The sequence below is a fragment of the Bactrocera neohumeralis genome, chromosome 3 (genome assembly GCF_024586455.1).
Source record: "Bactrocera neohumeralis isolate Rockhampton chromosome 3, APGP_CSIRO_Bneo_wtdbg2-racon-allhic-juicebox.fasta_v2, whole genome shotgun sequence".
NCBI classification, from domain to species: Eukaryota; Metazoa; Arthropoda; class Insecta; order Diptera; family Tephritidae; genus Bactrocera; species Bactrocera neohumeralis.
This window is the reverse complement of record NC_065920.1, coordinates 78,138,883-78,165,971: the sequence shown is the minus strand read 5'-3', so window position 1 is coordinate 78,165,971 and position 27,089 is coordinate 78,138,883. Positions and strand designations below refer to the sequence as shown.

At 33.9% G+C, this 27,089-nt stretch overlaps 1 protein-coding gene across 2 annotated transcripts in view; it reads left to right on the top strand.

Annotated features, from left to right (window-relative positions):
- Window positions 1-27,089, top strand: part of LOC126753181 (angiotensin-converting enzyme) — a 139,850-nt gene that overhangs the window by 54,789 nt on the left and 57,972 nt on the right. The window lies entirely within an intron of this gene.

The following is a 27,089-nucleotide window of genomic DNA, read 5'->3' as shown; positions in this document are numbered from 1 at the left end:
CAAGTAAAAGACTTGTACGATGCTGTTGGTGGCTACGCTGGAGAGCGCGTTTGCGAGTTTGCTCGTTTGTGCGAGCGTAAGCGCCAAGTCAAAGCGTCGCGAAAGCTTAAGTTCGTGTACATATACGCGCTGTGTGTGTTTGCGCATGTTCTGCGTTGTTGTAATGAAATCGAAAGTGTTTCACACACACTGTACGTGTGCCAGAAGAGAGAGTATGTGTAAGCAGAGCTTTCGGTTTTCTATTCGTATACGCGAGAGCGCCTCACATGTACAGTGTAGGTGTATATATGATATTTTCTGTTCATTTCTATGTGTGTATGTGTTGGTCGAGCTCCTTTGGCGCCAAAACTATGGTTTTCAATAATTTGTGGCAGTTTTTCTTGAACGGTGAAAGGGTTGACTGTAGCAAATCAATACTTTTTAACTCCTCGAACAGATATCTGTCTTTTGCTTACAAATAAATTAATCTGTTTTAGAAAATAAATACAAAAATTGTTAATAATTGTTAATTGTAAATAATAAAGGATTTAAAGTATCGAAAACATAATACATACAAGAAATGATTCATTGGAAAAGTGTTGGTTGATCATATCATATGGCAAATAATCATAAATAAATTGGTGTCAACAGCTTGCATAAATGTTTGTTGGTGCTAAGTTTAATATTAGAAAGCTTCGTTATTAGTATATTTTTTTACAAGTTGAAGAGGTTTATGAATCGAGACTTTTTTAATATTGTTTCAAAAGAGTGTGGATAGCAACCGTTATTAAAAATACTTGAGTATAACTTTTTCTTCTTTTGAAAGTTTTTGTTTCAATTTTAAGTTTGGATTTCGTCTTTTGAAAGGAAGCAGTATTAAAGCTTGGATTCTAAATATAACATAAAATGATTCAATACTTTTTAAAAATAGCTTAAGCACTGTGATTTCATCAGTACTTCCATGAACAGAAACATTCCAGGGTTTTGGGAAAAGATTGTCTAAAGAATAGTTATTTTAGAAAAATTTTCAAAACTTTTCGAATATGGCAAACATGTTGTTAAATGGGTTAGCTTCGGTTTAATCGGAGCTATAATACTCATCACAAATACAAACAATTCTTTGCAAGGACTTTGTTTTGATCGTTCAGTTTGTATGATAGCTATATGTCATAGTGATAATATCCGAACCAATTCTTCGAAGATTGCATCATTGCTTTAGGCAACAACTAATGCCAAATTTCGAAACAATATCTAGTCAAATAAAAGAGTTTTCCATACAAACACTTGATTCCGATTCTTCAGTTCGTATGGCAGGTATATGCTAAAGTGACTCAATCTGAACAATTGGAACAGCAGATTGCATTATAGACATAGGCAACAACGCGTGCCAAATTTTGTGAAAATATCCCGTCAATTGAAAAAGTTTTTCATATTGTATGACAGCCATATACTATAGTGATGCGATTTGGAAAATTTCACCGATAATAATTATTATTAGATAATAATCTATGCCAAATTTCGTGAAGATATCTCGTTAAATGACAAAGCTTTTCATATAAGCACTTTAACCCGATCGCACAGTTCTTAAGACAGCTGTATGTTATAGTGGCACATTATCGGCCGTTCCATCAAATGAACATCTTCTAGATAAAGAATAAGGCTAAGAAGAACTGATGGACTAGTTCGTGTATACACATATTAAAATCTCTCGCAAGTCTCTGCTCTTTTAAAAGTCTTACAAAAAGATTTCATCCGTAATTTTTGAAAAAAATTTCAAACCTTTTTTTTAACACATGTTTGTTAGACTTGAGTACTTAAGATGTCGGAATATCATTAAAAATTCGTGCATCCGTTTTTATTAAAAAATATTGGTAGTCGAAAAAGTCTTTTCGTATTTTGTCAATAGCTGTCGTTGCAGTCGTGTATCTCCAGTGCTACCAATCACATTGTGTCATACCATATAGTGTTGAAAATTGAGATTTTATGCTTCATTTAATAAAAAAAATACGAAATAACTTTTTCGACTACCCAATATTTGGACTTTCTATAAAGTCGAGAACGTCGAACAGGACGAAAAAGCTTGAGAAAGTCAAGAAACTTTTATGATTTCAGCTCGCTCTTCTCTAATTTATTCTACTTTGCTTGTCACTTACGTCTCCAGCATTTCTATTGATCCGTTTAAATCCATTTTAGTTGTTCAAGAAGTGAATTTCTCAAGGGAAAAATCTCCATCAAAATAGAAATTAAAAGAATGAGAAACAGTGCAAAACAACAACAGCAACAACATAATAAAATGCTCGCAGTTGTTTTTCACAAGCCAATGACATCTGGAAACAAGCATTTATGCAATTTGCCATAAATGCATGCGCACGCCAAAAAACTAGGTTAGTTAATACAAACTCATTTCAACGGCGTATTAGTGGGTCTGCCTGTAAAGAGTATAAGCTAGCACAGACTTTGCACAAACTTGCACTAGCGCTGGTTGCATTGACGCGCAGAATTTGCCATAAAAACTAAGTTAGTGTTTATAACAACAAATGTACACCTGCAAAGTGTTACAGAAACGGACATGTGTGTATGTGTGTGTGTATCAATTTATAAGCGAGAGAAAAATTGAAACAAAAAAAAATAATCTCATTTACTTGCACATGTAATTTAACGATTGCAAAACCGCACTGAAATCATCAATTAAAAAATAATGAAAAAGAGTTATAAAATTCTATGAACTTGCACTGCGCATGCGCGGCATACATTGCGCACTATATGCCACACGGCACAGCATTTCAAAAGCTCTATAAAAATATAAAGTGCTTATATGTTTATCAATATAAATGTATATAAAGTCATATGTGTACATATATATATATATTATATAAAGTAGTATATGTATATCCGCTTGGCATGAGTAAAAATTGGCTAAGCTTTGCTCCACTTACATACATATCTTTATCTGAGCACTTTAGTCGCCGTAATTATTCTCTTAATGGCACTAAGTCGTTAATTGAGTTCAATGTTTTTAATTTGTGCTTTAAGTTTATTGTGGGATTGACTTTTTCAAGACATATTTCTTTGCCTAAGAATGGTTTTTTTCATTTGGTTTAAAATTTTAAGCATGCTTGTATATTCTCAGTCCATTGTTTCTGCGCATTTTGACATAAATCATTTTTATGCGTTTTTTCTTCAATCAGAATTAATTTTTGAGTTTTTTATTAATTACAAATAAACCCATATATGTAAGTGTGTGTATGTTCAAAAAGTTGGTTATTTGAATAATTTGATATATTTTGTCAATTTGTTGCAAGTGTTTTGATTAATTCAGTTTTATATTTTGTAACTCTTGAATGAGCTTTAACACGTTGGCTGCCAGTATATCACTGATGATAACGACAAAAATCGACTCCCAGGTGCCAAGAATAAAATACATATTGCGTTTTGGCCTAGGCATGTATCACTGGTAATACATTGGCACCTGGGGGTGGGGATCACCGGTGATACACTGGCAGCTAACGTGTTAAAATATAAAAATATGAAACTAATTTATTCTTAATTTGTTCTTTTATTTACATTTGTTTTCTTTTTCTTTCATGTTTGCGCTGGCTTATGAGAATATGCAAATTTTTTCTTGCGTTTGAATGATTGCGCCACTTTTTGGGAATCACCGCTGGCTTTATTAGTGTGGAAAACCATTCAAAACTAATTAATTTTGCATTGCAAACAAAATATTTTGGAACTCTTTAAGTTATATCACATTCAGATTTATGTTAAGTTTTTTTGACTTAATAAGCAAAAACTGTCAATTTGAACTGTTGTGATCAAGTAGTTGACGGCAGAACTTATGTTCGAAAAAATAAAATGAACTTAATGAGAATGCGTTATGTTAATAAATTTCTATTTTTGTAATTATCATTGCTACTATTATTTGTAATGATTACCTAAAGAGGATTTTATTGTAGAGTCACGAATTTGGAGCCTTTTTTGCAATTGATAAAAAGAAGAATTTAATAGTTTTGCCATAAATTTTTATCACTTATTTGTTTATTTAAAGAGTGCATAAAATTAATTAAAAAAGAAAAAAACTTCATTGAGTTATGAATTCTTGAAGTAGAGAGGGAAAAAATGCAGTGTTTTCGTCGCCATGATTTCGCCATGAGTGAAAGAAAGATATTTGTTGAAAATTCATGCAATATTTAAAGTAAATCGGCTGATAAAAACTGACATTGAGGCAAGTGCATGGGTAAAAGTAGTTTTGAGAAAGACGCGCTTAAAGTTTTATGTTAACCCATTACCTCTCTTTGTTCCCGTAGGAGGACACCTGTTCAAATAGCGAAAACGAATAATGTTACTGAATTATAACATATTGATGGCACAAGTAGTATATGTAAACAAAAACATATGTTGATTGTGGCAATAAAAAATAATTTCTAGCGCTTCAAAGTTTGACTTTTTGTCGAGTTAATTCTTATGATGTTTTTTCCATATTTTCGAATATATTGTGAAACTAAACTAAAAGATTTGTCTTAAATATTAAGTGAAGAGTGCACAAGCTTTTCGAAGTGGCATTTTGTTGAAAAATAACAAAATTACATATATTTAAGTGGTATAGTTCCATAGTGATGTCCCCAATTGGGGGCAATGGGCAGAACCATTAACTTTTACCAACATTTTATAGGTGGTTTTTATAAGCATAATTATGGTATATCGGAAGGTTTTTAAGATGCAGAATGATTTCTTAAAATTACAGTAAGCTTATGAAGAAAAAAGGCGATGATTCTGAAAATGTCATAATAGTCATTCCTCTTGACCCTATCATTGTAAGTGATGAAGAGGAGGTAAATGAAGACGATTTGGTATGCTCTGCCATGCCGAATGATTTGATTGGAAGAATTGAAGTAGTTCCACGTCGTCTAGACGATTCTGATTATAGGAATTGGGCAGCAATAAGTGCAGATGGATATTGTTATAGTTTTGACGTGGTGAGCCTGTAGAGTAGTCGATTCTTTATTAGCAAAATTAACAAAACAATGAAAACAATTTTCTTCCACCAGATTTGATTGGTTAATGGGTTAAGCTAAACCGGTCAAATTGCAATGACACTTAAATGGCTATAACTTCAGAAATAATTCGAATTTTGAAAAATCCTATTAGGAAGATATTTTTGGATATCTAAACTATCAAATTTTCAAGGACATATTTTTTAAGTCTTTGTAATTTTGCTGATACATCCTTTTTTCTACACAACTTTGAACAGAATTCACAAATCATTTACAGGCGATATTTTTCTCATCGTTCACTTTTTCCTCAAAACTATTATCCTTATTTGTTGCCGCTGAATTTAGGGAATTGTGTTTCTTGGGCCACACTTACAAAAAAATCGGAGTTGTAGATCATATTCGTAACTCATTTAACGAACGTACATATTACGTAAGTAAGTCGAATGCAATAGTTATAAAGCCATATAAGTGAAGTTATTTACAGAAATACACGTATATGAGGTCACAAGTGAATATTATACATATTGTTAATGAGGGTATACCAACCAAAAATCATTACAAAGCTCGCGTGAAAAAACAGGGTTTACTTTAACAAATAATTAATATGATGCAGTATTTTTTATCTTATATACATTTAATTACTATTGATTATAATTTTTAGTTAGAGAAATGTAAATATTTTCTTTTCATCCATTTTCATTGTTACTTGCTTGGATTACATTGCTCTATAAAAATCTAACGACCAAGTTCGCCGCTTAAGTCTTTTATTATCGCTGCTTTGCTATGAAATGACAAAAGATTTACACGTTTACCAACATTTTAATAAGTAATAAGTAATAAGAAATACAGAAATTATGTGTTATTGTATCTTTTCCAGCTTTTGCTACCAAAAATAATGGTTTTATTTGTTACTCCAATTTTCGAGTTGAAAAAATATGTTAACAAAGACAAATCAACGACAAAGAGGCTTAGAAAATTGTAAGAATATCAAAATTTCTTTTAAAGTTGTAATTTGTTATTGTAATTTCAGAAAATACACCATCTATATCTAAGAAAAGTGTAAAGTGCAGTTCAATGGATAGTACTTGATTATCTCAAAATTCGTACTCGTACCAATTGCGAAGGCTTCACTGTTGTGACTACGATAATATAGAATTCTGTTGCACATATTTTCCCTTTTATTTTATTTTTAAGTCATAAACTACTTATTTTGCGAGTCCATATATAACCTCACAACTTTATATGCAGAAACAAATAAATGAGGGAAAACAAACCACAATTCAAGTTCAAGTTCAGCGAAACTTGAGAAAGTTACATCACAAATGAGTTGCGAAAAGCAAAGATACTGACAAAAAATAAAAACAACAAACAATCAAGCAAACATAGATGCAGGCAAACAAAACAAGAGCACGCGTAAAAACCAAAGCTTGTGACTCATCCAAGCGGGCGTCTAAACAAGGCACAGCAAAGAAGATGAGCTAAAATCAATACAGTTAATGAGCTAAAAACCCGCTTAAAACAAAACATTTCATATTCATATATTTCCAGCAGAGAATTCCGCAATCCATGACATACGTGTATAAAAGCGACGCGACATTCTTCGAATAGGTTTCTTTCGTGTTTGCTTAGAAACCGCAGGCGGCGGAGAGATGACCAAACACAGCCGGTGCACAATACACACGTCACATACATTTGTTGTTATTGTGGAGGCTGCTATCTGTCTTTCGCATGCTCGACGGCTGTTCAGCACCTGAAGTTTGAATGACGCTGCCGCGGCGGTTGGCGCTAATGAAGCTATCAATGTTTACATTAAAGATGATGCGCGCTTGAAGACCCAAGCGCGTGGCTTGTGCGGCGGGAGTGTGTGTGTTGGAGTGCGTGTGATGCGTGTCTTTACCGATCATGGTAAATATGCTGCTGATGTTTGTTTTCATTATTCGCTGATTGTGAGTGTCTCTTGCCTTAATAACAAATTGATTATGGCGTTCAACTCAGATATTTGCTAATTGACATGGCAATGATGTATGGAGGAGAAAAATTGAAAGTGTTTTGGAGCTGGCAACCGAAATGTGTTTGTCTTACTAAGATTTGTACTTCTTATTTGGAAATTATTCTACGGTTGTAAAAATGTTGCAGATTTACAATACATCCGAAGTCATTCATTAAGAAATTTTTGATTTTGGAATTGAAACATATTTGGCGTGAAGAAAAAATTTTCAGTTGTCTGCTTTATTTGTAGGAAATATTTATCATGCTCAATGGCAGAAAATTATTTTTGTGCATTTGTTTAGTGAAGGCCGTTGAAATCTGAAAACTAAAAATCGTGAGTAAATGTTTCCAATTCGCAAAAAAAAAAACAAAAAATATAAATGAAATAATAAATAAAAAAAAATGAGTTTTAGTTTTATAAGCGAACTTTAATGTGAGGAAATATCTATAATACTCTTCTGGCATTGAAATTTATTGAAGCAAAGTTATTTAGCCAGAAATTTAAGTTTAAAATCAATAGGGAACGAAGAGGTCAGGTGAAAAAGTCTTTTCGTATTTTGTCAATAGATGTCGTTGCAGTCGTATATCTCCAGTGGTACCAATTACATTGTGTCGTACCATATAGTGTTGCAAAGGTGAGATTTGAGGCTTCATTTAACCAACCAAAAAAATTATATTCGGGCCAGTTGAAAAAAGGTTACAGCTGTTGAAAAATGAGTGAAAATAATGAAAAAATTCCCTACATTTTGAAATTTTTGTATAAAAAAGGGAGAATGCCACGCAAGTCACCAATGAAATTTGTGAAATTTACGGAGACAACGCTGTATCTGTTCGTGTAGCACGACAATGGTTCGCTCGCTTCCGTTCTGGAAAATTCGATGTGAAAGATGCAACTCGCTCTGGTCGAATTGTCAAAAGGCGATGAAATTATGGCAAAGGTTGACCAGGAGCGTCACATAAGCAGCAATGAAATCGTTAAGGAACTTAAAATTCATCATCAAACGATTTTAAGCCAATTAAAAAAAGGCTGGTTACAAAAAGAAGCTCGATGTTTTGGTACCACATGAATTTTCTGTGAAGAACTTAATGAACCGAATTAAGACCTGCGATTCTTTGCCGAAACGAAATGAAATCGAACCATTTCAGAAGCGAATGGTAAGTGAAGACGAAAAGTGGAAAAAATACGACAACAATGGTTATGGTCCAAGCGTGGTGAAGCTCAACGAATGGTCGCAAAGCCAGGATTGACGATTCGAAAGGATATGCAGAGTTTTTGGTGCTATGAGCTGCTCCAGCCTGGTCGAACGATTGATTCTACATTTTACAGCCAACTACTAATAAGATTGAAACAAGCACTCGAAAAAAACGGCCAGAATCGATCAAAAGAAAGGGCTTCGTCTTTCATCAAGACAACGCTAGACCATCTTCTACATCTTTGATGACTCGGCAAATAATGGGAGAGCTTGGATGTGAAGTTTTGATGCATCCACCATATAGCCCTGACCTTGCACCATCGAACTTTCATTTGTTTTGGTCAATGCAGAATGGATTAATGGAGTAAAGTTTGCTTCAAGAGAACTACTTTTTCGCCGATAAACCAGAAAAGTTTTACACTGATGAAATAATGTCTCTAGGGGGAAAATGGCAAAAAATGGTCTTGCAAAATGGTATAAAAAAAATAAGTTAAATTTAATTAGAAATACGAAAATGTTTTTCGACTACCCAATGTCAGGTATAGTTCACATCTCACGTTAATTAAATTCTTGCGGCTGAAATTATCATAATATTATTTTAATATGAGGTAATGCGTATAATATTCTAACATCAATGAGAAACGAGATCATTCTGCGAATATAAATATTATTGCGGTTCGATATTTATTGTGTGAACTATCTTAGCTTAATTAAAGTGCACATTCTGGCGGCTAATATGATCACATTTCCTCTGTATTAAAAAACACTAATATATAACTCTAAATTGCGGAAATCTATTTTTATAACTTACTAATTGGTATTGATGTCATTATTTGTATGGATTACATTGCTCTATAAAAATCTAGCCAGCGACCGAGTTCGTCGCTTAAGTCTTCTGTGCCTAGGCTTTGCCAAGAAACTACACAGAATATTAACCCTTGACAAAAATATCAAAAACAACAAAACCATAATAAAAACCAAAACTTAAACCTTCACGTTTTTCACCAGCATATAATTATTGCCGAAAATTGCCACAATTTAGAAGCAATGAAGCGTGGAAATGTCAACAGCGCCATACATATGTCATGGTCAACTCTGCCAACAACTATTTCACCAGCATAACATAGTAGTAACAATAGAAGAAAATTGCTTGATATTTGGCGCAAATTTTTGCTTTGTCATCATGCTTGGCTGAGAATAACGGTGAAAAGTTACAGCTCACTCGTTTCTTGCTTCCCTGCGTCAGGCAATTATTGTGTGTTATGTAATTTCCGCTGTAATTAGTCGGTTCTATGGAATTCTCGCCATGGTTTCGCCAGCTTGTGTAACATTTTTCATGCTTACAACGCACAAACAGACATTCTAACAGCCAATCACCTGTCACCAGCGCGCTTGTCGACATATAACAACAAGAAACAACTGCGCATATCATGACATATTGTGATTACAACATTACTGCAAAGTCCATCGCTAAGGTCACCAAGTGGTATGCAGCGATTTTCGCGACAAGAAAACAAATATGAAACAGTTACATTTGTCAAATTGCTCTCCTTGTAATTTTGTTGCTGTTGTGGCAAGCTGACCTTCGACATTTGCTTTGAGTGTCTTTATTTTCGCAGTTGTACTTCTGCGTTTGTCGGCGCTGTTGTTGTTAGCGGCTTTTAATTTGGCTTTTATTTTGCGCCATTATCTTAATATATGCCCATTATTATATGTAATTTGAAGTAATTTTTGGAATTTAACAAATGGTTATGGGAATTGATATATAAATATTGGGTAGTCTAAAAAGTCGTTTCGTATTTCTAATCAAACTTCAACGTATTTTTTTTATATTTATAACGAACTTTCATGACTGAAAAATGTACTATTTTGGTTGACCACTTTTTGCATTTTCCGCTAGAGACATTATTCCATCAGTGTACAACTTTTCTGGTTTCTCAGCAAAAAACTGCGACAAGTAATTTCACAGGCTTCTCTTGAAGCCAACTTTACATCATTAAGGGAGTTCTGCATTGACCGAAATAAGTGGTAGTCCGATGGTCCATAGTCATAACTATATGGTGGATCAAGGATGTGTGTGGTCTAGCGTTGTCCTGATGGAAGACAAAACCGTTTCTGTTGATCAGTTCTGGCTGTTTTTTTTCGATTTGATTACTTCAATCTCATCAGTTGTTGACAGTAAAATGTAGAATCAATCGTTCGAGCAGGCTGGAGCAGCTCATAGTGGATGATTCCTTTCCAATCCCACCAAACACTCAGCATAACCTTTCGATGCGTCAATCCTGGCTTTGCGACCATTTGTTGAGCTTCACCTCGCTTGGACCATGATCACATTGAACAGCCAATTGATGCCACCTCAATACCTATAAATGCAATTTTTTCTACTGTTATGAAAAAAGAAGCGCTGCCAAGCACCTGTCACTGCAGCAGGTGCCAATTATACACAAACAGTTGTGGCAAAAACACCAGTGCTTCTTCAACTTCTCGGCTACCTTCACATTGATCTGCTTCAAATTTTCATTACCACTAATATGGCTCCGCTTTAAGGTATTTATTTTCGCATTTGTATTAGGCACTGCCCTGCGGTACTGCTCTAGAAACAAGAACCTCGAAACCCATAATCTCACGCCCCCCTTTAATACACACTAAATATATTGTTACTTCTGCCTCAACGCTATTAATCATTTCCTGCGATTAATTTTGCTGACGCTGCTTTTAAGTACCGCTTCTGCTTTTGCTTTCGCGCTCAAAATAGTTTTTCTTGGCTGTGATTTGCCATTGTTCAGCTAAAAGACATTTGACCTTTAACACTGTGTAAAATGCTTAAATGCGGTTTGCGGTCCATGCCATTTGCGGACTGACTAGTCGTTGACTTTTCCACTCTGTTGTTGTTTTCATTTCGTGTGTGCTGGTGAGTTGGTGTAAAGATGTGCCAAAACATTGTCTCATCGCTTCTCTGACGTTACTCCGCATTCGAATAATTCACTCTGAGCGTGTGGGTGTCGCATTTGCTGCTTTAGGAAGCTAGTTTAGTCGCTAATAGTTGTTAGTTGTTTCAGTTTGTTGTTATTTTTGGCGTAAAAGAAGCTTTTTTGGTTGCTTACTAAAAGTAACGATTAACTTTTGTATTATGGCCTGAGAGATTTCAGCTTGAAATTAACAAAAGTGGGTCATTATCATAATAAATATAAATGAAATGAATAAATATCGAAAATAAATATCAGTGGAGCATAACCTAACTTGTGTTTAGTGGCAAATATGAGCATTTAATATAAGTAGATCCGAGAACCTCTTTTAAAACAATTAAAAATGGTGGAATCTATTTACTGATATTTATTTTAGGTTGGACATTTGAATATAAAAACCCGAATTTGAGGTTACATGATAACCGGAGGTTCTAAGACTGTATAAGTTGTCATTTTATAGACCACTAAGATAGAAATCAACTCAGGTTTGAAGGATTGCCTACCTGAAGGTTATCCATAAACTTGGAATGCTGTTATCGATTAAGATAGGTTGTCTTTCAATAATTTGAACGAGATTATCGGCCATATGAGGTACTTTTCAGGTTCAGAAGATTTAAAATTTCTCTGCGGCTCTCCTGAAGCTCTTCGAGAGACACTTCGTCAGTGGATTAATTGTTAGGAAAGTAAACGTCTAAAAGCTTTCGCTGCTCGAAGTTCAACCGGCTTCTTCATTCTAACATAACCCATAGAAATAGGGTTCTTTGTAAAATTGCGCCTAAACCTCAAGGATTCGTGATCTTCCACACTTTTGCAGAACGATCACCATGAAATTCTCTTGGCCTTACTTATAGCAAGTTCTGTCCTTTGAAGCGCCCAATCCCCACTAGCGCCGCTTCTTACGGTCTTGTTTGGACGGTCTTCTCTTGAAGATTTTATCTGCGATAGTTCCGATGTTCACCAAAGTGCTTTTCCTTTCCCTTTTAAAGTTCTCTGGGAACAATAACTTTCAAGAGAGGTTCCATGCGGCACTGAACACCTCAACATACTCATTTATTACTCATTTATTGCGGCGGCTGTAAGCACTGAGTTGCAACTTGGTGCGACCGGAAGAGCTGTTCGAAGCTTCTTGCAGTATAGATCTCAATCCGTGTTTCCGAAATTCCTAAAATATTTACTAAATGGACGCACTTAGTGCACAGAGTGAGGTCAAACTCACGGGCCTCAGTTACAAAAGTGTGAAGTTTTCCTTGTTACAGATAAAGAGATCTTCGCCACAAATAAAATCAAAAGGCGAGTCTCTTTTTCTTTGGGAGCGTTTTTAACGTGGTGGGTTTCCAACCCAGCGCACAAGCCTGCGAAGGGATGGTTCGCTTTCTCACTTTAACTCGCCTTCAAACGGATATTCTTTGGCTACACAGAGGATACTTCGTCTAAGATCGGAAGACGTGAGCTGCTTGTGCCATATGTAAAAGTATGTCCACGCCAATAAAGAGGAAGGAGACTCACTTCTCGAGGATCTCGAGTTTGCATCCGAGTCAATGACAGTGTTCTTCTTAGCAACTTAGAAGGTGGTTTCACTTCGTCGTAAAAAAGATATAGGCTGAAATCAACTAGAGTTTTCCGGCTCCTTTTTCAAGCCTGGCGGTGACGACATCTTCTTGGTATTGTATTTTTTTTTCTCGGTCGGTAAGGAAAATTTGATTACATGTGACAACTGAGATTTAATAAGTTTGTTGTTTTCTTAAAACTCATTTTTTCAATACATATATTGAATTTATTTTCAATTTTTGGATTTAAGAAAATATATAATATGTTCACAGTCTCCTTTTCACGTAGCTTATTAGCAAACAAACACTTCCATGTGAACTCTGCGTGTGGATAACGGTGATGGAATGGCAACACCTACTAGTGCTACCGCTGACAGCTTATTAAGCGTTGCCAGCAACACCCGAATCGGCGGAAATCTGAGGGCAAGCCCAAAGCAACATCTGCGGTTGCTCAAAAATAACAACTACAACAACAATATACACAAATATGCTAATGACAATATGCTTTATGATGTTGTCAACGTTACAGCAACAACAAGAGTGCTGACAAACACACAACAGTAGATACGCGCAGTTCACAACAACTAGCAACACCGTGCAAAAGTGAAGCAACAAAAACAGAAGAATAAGAAAAACACAGAATTAACTACGATTGCATTGAAAGTGGCACAATTCCCACCGAAAGGCAACAGTTTGGCGGCAACAGTGCTTTGGTGTGATTATTAAAAGGCACTTTGTTGTTATTGCCGCTGCCATTTCAGCAGACAATGCTAATTTGCGGGCGCTACAAACGCCACAGCCGGAGCAGCGGCCAGCAGCACTGGTGTCACAAGAAAAAATGGAAACCAACAAAAACAAAGATAATAACGCTCGTTCATAGCTAGAAAATATGGCGAACGCTTTTGATTTATTCGCAATTGTTTTAGTATTTCATTTTTATGTGGCTGACTGCCGTTGTTGTTGTTGGCGCTTGTTTGAGCACGAAGCGCTCGGAAAATTCTCAGCACGCACACGTGCGCACCTACAACAGCGCTAGAAAAGACTGTGACAATGTCTATGGGGAAAATGTAAAAAAAAATCTCGCATGCAACACTGGGGGCGGGAAAGGGTAGCAAACAAAACTGACAAGCCAGTTGTGTAACACTAAAAAGCAAAGCGCAAATATAAAAGTTTAAAAATAAAATACTTAGCGCTTTCGACATGTGCTCGAGCGGCGGAAACACCCTCTGCAACGGCGAAACCAGTTCAGCGCCGACGCGGCTAACATTCAAAGTTCGATTCCGTGTTGCAGATAGTTTTCTTCATTATGCCATGCCAGCGTGTTAACTTTTTTCTTGTGCCTGCGAAGAATTAGTCACCTCGAGTGCGACTTCTATTCTGGTTTTGCGCGCAAATATAATATTTACATAAGCACCATATAATGCACCGGTGAGCATAGAGTGTGTGCAATTATATTGCAACATTGCACTTTCGGTGCAACGAGAGTTTCAAGGTGGTTACGTTTCGGGGCGCGCACTTTTCGGTTGACACACTTGTTGTTGGTGAGCCCGGCCGCAGCCTAGCCGAACGACTGCGCGTCCAAGCAGCGACCGGTTGCTGGCGCGAATGTCAAAAGGCAAAACAGAATCTATATTTAGATTTTCATTCACTCAAGCTCCTTTTGGTCTACAAGTGCCTATATGTACATGTTGTGTATGTGTATGTGGCGGTTCATTCTTTCGATTGTTCATTCATGTTTGGATGTCGTGTGGCTTTTCGTGGTATTGGGAAATCAATCTTGGGTGCAAAGCGTGCAAATCAGTTACAATAGATCAAGGCACACACACATGCTTACTTGTGTCATATACTTTGTGTGTCATATTAGAGGGAACTTCTATGTGATTGAAGTGGAGTTGAAAGCTTTAAGAAAATAATTATAATTTTAATACAAGGAACTGCAACTTATTGTAAATGCATGATTTAATTTGTTAGCATCAATTCTGTTGCACTAAAAAAAGATAGGAGTATTATTTGCGAGGGTGTTAACAGTTATGTATTGAAAAAAGTGACTCCAACTACGGAATAGAGCGTTTAAATATTAATTTTATATTCTCATATAAAAAACTAGAAACTCGGCCGGCTTCGCACGGGTATCAAACAATCATTTCAAAAGTTATAATTTTGAACACATTCTTCCACACATACTTTCTCGTTTTTGGGTGGTAAAAATGTGTAAAATGAAGAAAATTTGAACATAAGTATATTTCTTTAAATTATTATTTTTTTTTCAAATTTTTGGAAAAAAGACTTTACTATACATATGTTTTACTTTCTCTGCTCCTGAAAAAAAATTATTGAGTCAGAGCTTTCATGTAAGCGATTACATCGATGTTATTTTGCCAACTTGAAATTATCTGGAGAGTTACGATCTAAGTTTTGTTTAAAACATCTTATGTATATATTGTTGCTATTTAGTGCGGTTTGTAGTTCGTTAATTAAATGAATGATGCTGCATATGCTCGGTACTCGACTCTCCAGCGCGTACTTGGGAGGTAATGAAAATTTTTTCGGTAAGCCGCTGGGATCGTTCGATACTCTACTCTCCGGCACACCATGCCCATGCGTATTTTCTTCAACTTGCAGAACGATTTTCAGTTTCTGATGAAGTTTCTTCTTCATGGCGTGTTTTTGATACGCTCTGCAGGGAAAACTTGAGATCTTTTGGGCATTTTAAAGTGAAAAAAGTTAAACGCTAAAAAAATGTGTAGAAAATTATTTTGTTCTATAATCAATAGTTTTCGCAGCGCACACGGTTTAAGAAAGTTTTTTGGTATTTTTTTCACACCTTTAGTTTCATTATTGGAGTTTTATTATGGATCTACAACTTTTTTGAAAATTTAATATAGCCTATGTTCACCGCAGATAGTGTAGCTTCGCAACAGTGAAAGATTTTTTCAAAACGGTTAAGTATTTTCCGAGCCTATTCAATGCAAACAAACAAACAAATCTTTCCTTTTTATAATATTAGTATAGATAATACACAAAAAATATTAAAATGTGGAAATTCGAAAAAAAAAATTATTCTTTTTAGACCACCTTTTAAAATAGTTAAAACGGAAAGAAATTTATAGCAATTGATACCCGTTGGAAACGAAAGAAAAAATAAAAGAAAAACAGTTTACTGGCAATGTGCGGTCGGGAAGCGGAAAGGGAGGAACAAGTTTAAAATTTTAAGGGTTAAAAACGGTTTATTTGAATTTATGGCAAATTACAAGTTCTGTAGCAAAAAGTTGGAGGAAATAAAGAGCTCTACAACTTTATTTTAAACATCTCTTTTTCACATAACCTCAAAATTTATATAAGTTTTTGATTTTTTTTTTTTAATTTTTATGTCCCAAACACACTGAAACTTTTTAATTTAAAACATTACAAAGGAAACATTTCTGCCTTAAAATCGAGGAAAACCCCGATTTTCAATCAAAAATTCTTACATCAAATTTTTACATTTTGTTAAAAAGTCTGCTGGCCCTCATATTTGTTGAAATCTCTACTTTCAGATAGTACTAAATATATATAAATTACTGTAGTCACTTTTTACAGATACTTCAAAAAAAAAAAAAAAAAGACAACCACTTCCTTTTCATGACCTAAATGTGGAAAAGGCCCAGTTGGAGTGGTGCAAAGGTGATGCAAAAAGGAACGCAAGCACATTAATGTACCATGCCCTCAAATCGTGAAGCGTTACAACGCTAAAATGGGCGGAGTCGACGCACCTGATCAGTCAATGAAATACTACAGAATTTTTATAAAAACGAAGAAATGGACTGTAAAAACAACTTTTCATTTGATTGACATAGCAGTATGCAATGCATGGAGAGAGTACAGAGCCGATGCACTAAAGGCGGGCATGCGAAAAAAGAATATTAAAGACCTATTTAAGTTTAAATCTGAGCTCGGAGAAGTATTGGTCGTATTCACTGAAAGGCCAATTAATCCACCTGTTCCGTATCGCACATCAACAGCAGAGCCAGCTGCAAAAAGAAACAGACCCCTGGATCCTCCCGTTGATGTACGTACTGATCGGTATGATCACTGGCCAGAGGCAATGGATGTGACAACACCACGGATGTGCCGCGTGAAAGAATGTACAAGCAGAACTAGAATAAAATGCTCCAAATACGATGTATTTCTCTGCCTAAACAAAATGTTCAAAATTGAACATGTTTATTTTCTTAAATAAGATAAGTTAAGAAATTTGTAATACTTAAAATCATAAAAACATATACAGTCCACTAATAATCATTTCTTTCCCGGCAATATGTTCAAATATCATTGAACATGCTTATTTTTATGCACAGCCGAAATTATACTAAATATAAATAAATTAATTATTCCGCCTTTTTGAAGTAATGATCCTGTTCAATTTTGAACATTCTCCCGGGCGGCAAAAGTGACTGCAGCTTGTAGTCGTCGCCTGGTTTTCAATCGATAGTAAATGAAGATTTCTGCTAGCACGCCGATTATAAAGAATAATAATGCGTAATGAATGTCCATGTTCATTTTTGAACACAAAAATAAAAACTGTTTTCAGGAGTACCACACAAAAAAATGATCGCTTTAAATCAATGTACTTCAATATTATTTTTAAATACATTCCATCAATATAAAATCATTTTTTTCTTGAAATAAGATTTTTAAATCGTACTGCTTTTTATTTCAATAATATGGTCTTAAGACCGGTAATACACAATTGTGCGGGTCCTTTTTCTAGGAATCCTTCTTCGGATAATTTTTTTTTTTATTTTTATTGCATTCAGGATGGTCATATTAGCAACTGCGCGAAGCGGCGTTAAAATCTGTAATCTTTAATTTCTCAGGTCTGAAAGGGATATATAAATTACTGTAGTCACTTTTTACAGATACTTCAAAAAAAAAGACAACACTTCCTTTTCATGACCTCAGATCGCCGTAAATTAATGTTTTATTATATATCTTTTGTTTCCAATGGGTTTCCTACCCTGGTCGAAGTTACATATTTCGATAGAATTTATTTTGGCAAATTGCGTACTAAAATCTTAAATAATTATTACAAGCGTTTTTTTTTCAGTTTCTGCTTTCTAAAGTTTAGCACCTTAGTTCAATCAGTTCATTTCAAACAGTTCGATCAACTCTATCATTTAATTTTGAACGCGTGTTTGTCAAAACTAGATTTCTCGAATCGGCGGCAGTTGTAACTTAAAAACAAATAATTTTTTTGCTTTGATTTTTTTTCCACTAATTTTGTATAAATTGCTCCGTATGATGACTTTCCTGTTTTGTTATTGTAATAAAATAAATTTTGGCTGGAAAAAATCAGCTCATTAGTGGCAAAATTTTACATTTTTTTGAAGTCTGCAATTTTGTTAAATTTTAATTTTTTTAACGATTGCAGGTCATTGTATAGGCAATCCTTACAAATTTATATGTATTTTTTTCAGTTTTCCAAATGTACAAAGAATATACTTTCATCAGGAAAAAAATCGCCTCGTTATTGAGTTCAATTTGACATTTTTTCAGAGTCTGCTAATTAGTTCAAATTTTAATGTTTTTGTCAATTGCAGGTCAGTGTAGAGGTAATATCTCACACATTTATACTTTTTTGAACCACGTGCAGTCAGCAATTAGTGCAGCAGGTTAGACATCTTTATTAGTAATTTGGTAAAACGCGAAAAATTTAATTTTTTATTTCATTCTTTGCTCACTATATGTAGGTATAACTATATATATTCTTGCAATAGTTTTCTTCAGAAAAATTCTCAAAAATCACCTCTTTGGAGCTTACGCGAAGTGTGTCCTTTAACATATATAACAAAAGCATTTACATAAATAATTCATTTATATTTAAATAAAATAAATTAATAATCTATTAAGGTTGTTGTTTGATAATTACCGCTTTAGTGGATCTTAATGTTAAAGTCTTTATAAATAATTTTTCTATTGTTAAATTTTGAAAAGTTTTCAAAGTCACGGTTAAATTTAATACAAATAATTTCGAGCTATTGTGAGCCGTCGGTTTCTCGTTGAAATCGAAGCAAATGGAACATAAATACCAATATTTCTTTTGTCAGCAGCGTAGATTTGCAATGTTTGATTGACAATGGCGCAGCTTAGCAAAGACATTGTAATGCAAATTTTTTCTTTTAGAAAGACAAGATTTTGCTGCTAACAATACTAAAGTTCGCAAAATAACAAAGTTTTTTAATAACGCTGCGAATATTAAAGAACAAATAGAATTGAATTTAAAGAAGGAAGTGTTTTATATGAAAGAAAATTGGTATTTGTTAGCAGCATTAAAATATAATTGAAATTAAATGAAAAAATAAAACTAAAACTACTTACAAAAATTAAATTTTCAAAAGAAGTTGGATCAGATGGTTTCTCTTCTTTAAAAAAAACTCTTTTGTATGCTTGCCGAACTTTTCGTGGTTTCAAATGCCAGATACTATTACACTATTTTAAACATGTTTTACTGTATTCGTATAAAACGAGCACCATTTATTATGAATTTTTATATGATAAAGTTAAAATCTAATTTGAAAACTATGGTTACGTTAAGTATAGGATTGGAAAATTATTCCGTAAATTCATTGAGAAGAGTTAAAAAATATTTCAATTACTATGGAGCGTAGCGGAAAAACGCCCAGTTGAAAGAAACGCCGGGGGATTTCAATTTTCGAAATATTTTGAAATTTAAAATTTTCGGGAACACATTGAAGGAAAAAATGTGATGAGAATATTCCTTAGTTTTTTATGAAAATTTCAATTTTTCATTTCTAAGATTTAAAATTATCAGTTCTTTGAAATTCAAATTTTCTTCTTTAATTTTATTGAAATTATCGCTTTTAATTTTTGTCAAATTCAAATTTTTTAATAATATTATTTTTGAAATTCCAATTTTTTAATTTTTTGAAGCTTCGAACTTTTTTTTTTTTTTTTATATAAATTTGTGTAACTTCGAAATTTAAATTTTTGAAAACACTTTGAAAAAATGTGATTTTTGGGGAAAATCGGCTAACTTGTTAAAGGAAATTTCAATTTTTAATTTTTATTTCTTTAAAACTTAAATTTTGCATTTCCAATTTTTTTGATATTTCTATTTTTTAGCTTTGTAAAATTCAAATTTGTCGCTTTTTGAAAGAAAAAAATATAAATTTAAGTTTTAATTTTTTTTTGAATATTTGTGTGAAATTTAAATTTTTTTAAATTTAATTTTTTGAGTCTTAAATTGTTATTTTTGTGGAATTTAAATTTTTCATTAATTTGAATTTAAAATTTTTGGTAAAATTGGGATTTTTGGGGAAGGTCTGTTAATTTTTTAATCGAAATTTCAATTTTTAAGTTTTTTTAGATTTAAAATTGTAATTTTTGTTAAGTTAAATTTTTCTTGTTTAATTTTTTTGAAATGTCCATTTTTAATTCTTTTGAAGTGTATATTTTTTTTGCAGGGTTTGAAAAAAACCGATATTTTAATTTTACATTTTTTATGGATTTGAATTTTTAATTTTGTGGAAATGTCAATTTTTTAAAGTCATCAATTTTGAATTTTTTTGTAATTTAAATTTTTCATCCTTTCGAAATTTCCATTTTTGAAAATACTTTGAGATTAATCAGTTTTTAATTTAATTTTTATTTTTTTAATGGTTTGATTTCATCATTTCATCATTTTTCACTTTTTTGAGATTTGATTTTTTTTGAAATTCCAATTGTTGAATTTTTAATTTTTTTTTGAAATTCAATTTTTAATTTTTTTTATTATTTCAATCTTTCATTATTTCGAAATTTTAATTTTTGAAAAATTAAAAAAAAAAGGAAAATCGGGTTTTTTTTTGGAAATTACATTTTATCAGTTTTTACATTTTTTCAGAAAACTGCAATTGCTCACTTTTTTGAAATTCAAATTTTTATTTTGTTCGACAATTGCATTTTTTTAATTTTTGAGAACACTCTGAAGAAAATACGTGGTTTGTGGCGAACAAATTAGTTCATTTGTTATTGTAAGATAAAAATATATTAAAAAATTAGAACCTTCAGAAAGGCACGTAACTTCACCAACTTCCTATCGACTTAACATTTACACAACATTTTGAGATATAACGCATACTTTTAAGATAAAAAAAAACATAAAATAATTAAAAACGCTGCTTCCCCGTTAGCATGTGTCTATGCACTACATCCGGTACCCAGTACCGCATTAAATTTGTAAATATATTAAAAAAATTCGATTTGAAATGAAATACATTTTTTTTTAGAAAAAAAAAATGGTTTTTTTGTAAGATTTTTTTATACAAAATAGTTTTGTTTTTAATAAAAAAATTAATATCCGTTAAGTTATATATAAAAAAAGCTAAGAACTAATAGTTATATCATTTAGTATAGCTTGTTGAGATACTTGTCATAAAATTACCAAATCAATAAAATTTAATATATTCTCTATGCAAAAACTTATATAAATAAGCTGAATAGAATGACATTTGCATCACAAACAATAAATACGAATTTATTAAAAGGTAAAAAACAAAAAACAGCTTCAGCAACATATGGCAATTTGAAAGTGCAACTTGAACCGTTCGCACAATAGATCCGCCAGCCGGCACGTCAGCGGTCTAAATTTGTCAACAACAAGTTAATAACTTTTGTTTGTGGTTTTTAATGCGCACAGCCATGTGATTTCTGTGCTTAGTTCGTGCAATACTAAAAGTTAGCTCAAATTTAAACGCTTAGTAAAAACAAAAATGCTTAGAACTGGAAGAAGCTTAAAATATACTAAAAAGAGCAACAATAAACGCCACAATTCAGAATTAAAAAATCTTCATTTATTTAAAAAAAAGCATACAACTAATTGTATCGGATTCCAAACCAATAACAGCGGAAACAACGCGCTTTGGTTTCTACTATTGCCCCAACTATTGTAGGCTTTGTTTGATATATGAGAGCAGTTGCGGTCTTAAGTGTTTTGTTTGCAGTCACAATCATCGAAATTGAAAGGCAAATTTGTGCATCGCAAGAGTGCAGTTACATCGCCGAGAACAATCACCTGTTGATGTCATTGTATTTCTGCTGTCGAACGAGTTATGAAAATTCATATTGATACTTTACGATGCACGAGCGTAATTACATGCCGAATCCAGCGAGAAATTTGCATAATCAAATAACGCTAGAGGCGAATGACATTTGTTGTTAATAGAGCAGAGTAAATTTTAATAAATGCAGTTGGCGTCTATTTTGTTGTAAAATGCCTTTGTGTTGCAAGATGCTGAACTTGAACTTGGTGGCCGACCACTCCTATTTGCATCACAAATGCTGAGTAAGAGGTGTTAATAGCAAACAAATTTTTGTATTTTTGTAATAATAACTGCAACCTTAAATGACGCTTTTGTGTGTAGTGGATTAACATTACATGAACGACGTGCAACAATGCAGCTATACCCGAAATAACCACCGAAATAATAGAAAACTTGAAACCACAATGCGATATGAAAATATAAAAAAAGACAAAAAATAAAATAAAATTAAAAAATATTCAAAAAATAATAAAAAATGTTCAAAAAAAAAAAAAGTTAAAAGAAGATCCAAAAAATAAAAAATGGAACGAAATAAAAAATCCAAATCAAAACAGCCACGAAATATTTTTCTAATCAACCAACGGCCTTTTAATGATGTGCACTCAAGCATTGTCTCTTATTTTCGGCCAACCAATGCAACTCTGTTGGCCAGCAATTTACACAAAAGAAATAAAAACATTTTTGTGCCGCTAAAAAACAAAAGAAATTTAAACAATGGTTGGTGTTGAGGGGAAAAACAACTTACCCGACCTTGACCTTCAACTTTCCCCCTGCCGCTTCTTCAGCCGCATTACAAGCCACTTTGTCTTCTTAATAAGCACTAACTGTTGGCTGTTCGCACTTTTACTGCCATCTGCAATGCCACGCTGCGAGCGCTTCACCTTCGCACGGCGCTTGTGGCGCCGGGGTGTGTAATATTAATGACTATAAAACGTAATTGCAAGTACTTTATTTATTTCACGAAAATATGTTTATTTAATGTACTTTGAAGGCGCGTTAGTTAAACTTAATGGTTAACTGTAATTGCTTGAAGGTCATCTAAGTAAAACAGTTATATTAAATATTGAAATAAGCTCTTCACATCTGAATGTTAACTGTTATATCTCCAGTGCTATCAATCACATTGTGTCATACCACATGTACAATGCTAGAAAGGTGAGATTTTAGGCGTCATTTAACCAAAAAAAAAATTAAATTCGGGGAAGTTGAAAAAAAGTTACAGCTGCTCAAAAATTAGTGAAAATAATGAAGAAGTTCGCTTAACTTTGAAATTTTTGTAGAAAAATGGGAAGAATGTCACACAAGTCACCAATGAAATTTGTAAAATTTACGGAGACAATGCTGTATCAGTTTGCATAGTACGACAATGGTTCGCTCGCTTCCGTTCTGGAAATTTCGATGAGAAAGATGCACATCGCTCAGGTGGACCTTTCGTTGAAAAAGTCGATGAAATTATGAAAAAGATTGAGAGAGAAAAGATTGAGAAAAATAAGCAGATATGACATCGCTAAGGAACTTAAAATTCATAATAAAACGAGTTTGCTACAAAAAGAAGCTTGATGTTTGGGTACCACAGGAATTGTCTGTGAGAAATTTAATGGACCGAATTAACATCTGCTATTCTTTGCTCAAACGAAATGAAATCGAACCATTTCTGAAGCGAATGGTAACAGAAGACGAATAGTGGATCAAACAATACGACAACGTCCGGTGTGTTTAACGTGGGTACCTACTGACGACAGCCTTACCCCACGGCGCTCAAAATCACAGTGGATCAAATCAATGCGTTGATCAGCGCCTTGAGAATGCTCAGCATTTTCAGTACCAATTGGCAGTGTGGAATGGACACACTAACAAACAATAAGAAAATAGGATGCGAAAAAGAGCATGGTCCAAGCGTGGTGACGATCAACAAATAGTCGCAAAGCCAGGATTGACGCCTCGAAAGGTTATGCTGAGTGTTTGGTGAGATTGGAAAGGAATCATCCACTATGAGCTGCTCCAGCCTGGTCGAACGATTGATTCTACATTTTACTGTCAACAACTGATGAGATTGAAGCAATCAATCGAAAAAAACGGCCAGAACTGATCAACAGAAATGACAGAAATTGCTTCGTCTTCTATAAGGACAACACAAGACCACACACATCTTTGATAACTAGGCAAAAACTGGGAGAGCTTGGCTGGGATATTTTGATGAATCCACCATATAGCCTTGACCTTGCAACATCGTACTACTACTTGTTTCGGTCAATGCAGAACTCCCTTAGTATAGTAAAATTGGCTTCAAGAGAAGCCTGTGTAAATTATTTGTCGCAGTTTTTCGCCGAGAAAGCGGAAAAGTTTTAAACTGATGGAATAGTGTCTCTAGTGCAAGATGGCAAGTTCATTATAAATATAAAAATAGTAGAATCATGATCATCTACTACCTAATATTTATCAGTTTAAAAAATTACAATGCCACAAGATGTATCTAATACTAAAAGAAAAAATTTCCACACTCTCATTTATGCATTTTTCTTTAAATATTTTCTAATTTTTTTCTTTTTCATACTTTTTTTACAACAAGATATTGCCAACGCGCCGCTACTTCGGCTCATTAAAATTTGCGGACACGAAACGTGACTGCACTTTTGAACTGCCGTCAGTACGCCCAATTTTGTTGCCAAGTTTTTTCATTTTTTATTTATTTTTTTATAAATAACTGCATAATAAGTGAGGCAGTGAGTCAAAGTTGAAAAACCTTCGATATTTCTTGTTCGATTTTATTGCAACCAGCTTTAAAGCGCTGGCGAGTTGTTGTAATATGCGCATTGTTGTTACTTTTAGTTTATTAGCCGTTATTGGCGAAGGCAGTAGAATTATTTGCTGCAGTTGTTGTTGTTGTCAAATTAGCTGGTAATGCGCCATTTAAAGCAACACTTTTCGGTTTGGGTTTTTCTCCGACTTCAACTCACACATTTGTCCATATTCCACGCCACTTATCCCAATTTCTGCAGTTGTGAGCAGCAAATTTTTCAGATATTATGGCATAAACTTTATTGTATAATAACGCAAGTGTTACCAATCTGTGTACGAGTATGTATATGTATGTATGGCGCTATGCAGTCCAAATTCGCATGCGAGTTTTCCAGCCTCCATCTCGCACCTACTCGCGAGTGAAATCGCTGATATTGTTGCAACAATTTATTGCCATTGTCTGTGATTTTGCATTTTCTTGTTGTTTTTGCCGATTTGCTGCACTGATTCAGCCTCTTGCTATACTTTAATATGGCAATAATCAACAGCGCAGACAAATTTTAATGATGCCCGATTTGCCACCCGCGCACTGCGGCTTGCGGTAAAATGTGGTTTGCCTTTTCTTTCGTGGCTGGGTGACGGCGTGGCGTGTGTGAGTTTTCTTTGCTGCCGCAGACATGTGATGCAATGTGTATATGGAAATTACATATGGAGGCACCGTAATCTACATAATTTCTTGGCGCGCATTTGTTTCAGAGATTTGTATTTGGCATCCTGCTGGCGCAGCTGAATACAACAGCACAAAATTAAGTGAAAGGTGCTTAATTCATATGGAAAATATAACACTTGTATATATGAAAATATATTTGATTAATTTTTCGGCAGGAGTTTTTGAGATAAGTTGTTAATAGATATAATAATTTTATTCAGACTATGTCGTCTCTTGGCACAAATTTCCTCGTAACATTGACTCCAACTGAAACTGCACCTTAAGGCATCGATTAATAATAAAATTATGAGATCCCTCTAAAGTAATAGTGTTGAGATATCGAGTTAATGTAAAATATGTAATTACGATCTTACTTTATTAAAATAAGTGGATTGGCCGATTCTAACAAGGACAACTGTATTCAAAAGATTTCTGAAGTCACTTCCGACAACGCCAAGCAAAAAGGGTTGTAATCGAATCGGAATCGCTGGCTCATTCCGATTCGATCACTACCCAACAAAAGGAATCTAAGCTAGGTCTGATGGTCAGGTAGGGTTTGTTTTGTGTTTGGAGAGATTGGCAGGAACAAAGTTAATATGAGTTCACAGTGCAGGCCGGATCTGTACTGTCAATAATTGGACCATCTGAAGTAAAGAAACGCAAAAAAGTGGTCTGCTTTGGCAAATAGGAGAATATGTCTGTTCCATCAGAACAACGCAAGTAATAAGGGCTTGCCACAAGCTCCGGCAGATTGGTAAGAAGGTACCTTACAGACCCCAGCACCTATTCCCATTTATGATTAATGATTTTGCTGGTGAAAAACTCGCCCCGTAAGAAGGAAATCGATTGTGTAGTTCTTTGCATTTATGGATATAGTTTCAATAAGAATGGAATTATAAAATTCAAATATTAACAAGTTATCAACCGAAAGGTGCGCATTTGGCCAAATTCGGATCATTCTAACTATTCTAAGCAGAATCTTCAATTTTATGAAAAAATAATGATTTTTTTTTACTAGACCTTATAATTCCAGTGGGTACTTTTCATTGAGACAGCAGCTCTACAGCTTCTCGCTACATATTCTCCTTGCATCAAAAACCATCTAAACACTATATCTTTTTTTGAGCACAGAGGTTAAAAAACTATTGCCAATAATTTATTGCTTTGAGCACGAAGCTAAAGTGACAGCAATAAATTAAGGTTTATGTGTCAATTAAAAGCAAAAATGCCATTGTGCACCTAATTTGAGGAACAATAAAATGGCTTAGCATTTTAATTTGTAAATGCGCTGAATTGCGGTTAAGCAAACTGCCGTTATTCTTGTGTATAGCTCTTATTAGGAATATGGATATGCTTACATACTAACCGTTAGCCTGACAGGCGCTACCAACTGCAAAAATTCGTTATAAACCCACCAGCTGTTAATCCAAAGCTCGCACTTTGGCAGCAAATTAAAATACAGTTAGCATAACAGTAGCCGTGCTGACGGTAACAGCTCAATAAATAATTTGCCTGACGAGAATTCGCAATATTTTAATTTCCCATTAAACGCTTTTTGATTGAAATCAATTGCTGCTGTTGCAATTTGTTCTTTTATTGTTTGTTGACTGTATGCTACAATATCACACTGCTGTCGAGCGGAAAAAGAGTTAAAAGGCAATAAAAAGTTTAACTGAATGGTGGGAAATATTTATAGCTCACATTTATGAACAAAAAGTTAGGTAATATGGTATGTATGGCTTTATATTGGGTAGTCGAATTTATACTAATAAGTAAATAAAAAAAATGTACCTTTTTGGTTGTCCACTTTTTATCGCTAGAGACATTATTCCAACAGTGTAAATCGATATTTCGAAATTTCCAGAACAGAAGCGAGCGAACCATTGTTGCGCTACA